We start from the raw sequence: 1,765 nt of genomic DNA, 5'->3' as shown, positions 1-1,765 counted from the left end.
GCCCAGCTAGTTTTTTTTTTTTTTAGTAGAGACGGGGTTTCACTATGTTGGCCAAGATGGTCTTGATCTCCCAACCTTGTGATCCGCCCGTCTTGTCCTCCCAACGTGCTGGAATTACAGGCATGAGCCACCATGCCCAGCCTATACTTCTTCTATTTAGGTTCACTGTCCTTATTTGGAAAGAACATGCTACAACTTGAAGGAGAAATCATAAGACATACTAAAAAATATTTTGAAATAAAAACAAAAACATAACACAATAAAACTTACGGAGTAAAGCAAAAGCAGTGCTAAGAAAGAAATTTATAGCTATAAATACCTATGTTTTAAAAAGAAGAAACATCTCAAATCAATAACTTCACTTTATGACTTGTGGGCTTAGCAAAAGAAGCACAAACTAAATCTGAAGCTGGTAGAAGGAAGGAGATTAAGATTAGATCAGAGGACATGAAGTAGAGAATAGAAAAAATAGAAGGTCAATTGAAAGAAACAAAATGTTAGTTATCAACAAAATTAACAAACTGACTTTGAATGACTACCAAGAAAAGGACACACATAGATGAAAGTGGGAACATGATTACCGACCTTACAGAAATAAAGCTGGTAAGAGAATACAAATGCCAATAAATTACATAGCCTGTATGAAATGGAAAACTTCCTAGAAATACACAAATTACCAAAACTGACTCAAGAAAAAAATAAAAATTCTGCATAGACTTATAACAAATAAAACAATTGAATCAATAATCAAAAATCTCCCTTTGAACAAAGAAAAGTGAAAGACTACAGGGCTTCATTTGTGAATTCTACCAAACTGTTAAGAAAGAATTAACACTAATTCTTCTCAAGCTCTTCCAAAAGATAGAAGAGCTAAAAGTTTTTCATAGCTCATTTTATGGGGCCGGCATTATGCTGATACCAGAACTAGAAATAGAAATGACAAGAAAAGAAAATTATAGACCACTATTCCTTAAGAATACAAATGCAGAGATCTTCAACAAATACTAGCAAACTGACTCCAACAGACTATTAAAAGGATTATACACCAGGACCAAGTGGGATTTACCCCAGGAATCTGAGGGTGGTTCCCCTCAGTGAAATACAAATCGATCAGGGTATAGAGCACAATAAAGGAATGAAGAGAAAACTCCACATAATCATCTCAAATGATGTAGAGAAAGCATTTGACAAGAACCAAACAGCATTTCATGATAATAAACACTCAGAAAAAATAGGAATAGAATGGAATTACTCTAACATGATTATGGACATTTATGACAAACCCAGAGATAACAGCACACTCAATGAAAGACTGAAAGCCTTTCCCTAAGACCAGGGACAGGACAAAATGCCTCCTTTCACTGCTAGTATTCCACTTTGTATCAGAAGCTCTAGACAGATAATTAGGCAAGAAATAAAAGGCATCCAAATTGGAAGTGAAGAAGTAAAACTATCTCTATCTACAGACAGCATTATTCTATATGTGGAAAATGCCAACACAGCAAGACCCTGTCTCTACAAAGAAATTTTAGACAGGCGCGGTTACAGGCTCATGCCTGTAATCCCAGGACTTCGGGAGGCTGAGGTGGGTGGATCACCTGAGGTCAGGAGTTTGAAATTAGCCTGGTCAACATGGTGAAACCCTGTCTCTACTAAAAATGCAAAGATTAGCCGGGCGTGGTGGTGCGTGTCTGTAGTCCCAGCTACTCAGGAGGCTGAGGCAGGAGAATCATTTGAACCTGGGAGGCAGAGGTTACAGTGAGCC

The sequence above is a fragment of the Colobus angolensis genome, unplaced genomic scaffold (assembly GCF_000951035.1).
Source record: "Colobus angolensis palliatus isolate OR3802 unplaced genomic scaffold, Cang.pa_1.0 Scaffold65, whole genome shotgun sequence".
NCBI lineage: Eukaryota > Metazoa > Chordata > Mammalia > Primates > Cercopithecidae > Colobus > Colobus angolensis.
Note: the sequence above shows the minus strand (reverse complement) of the source record.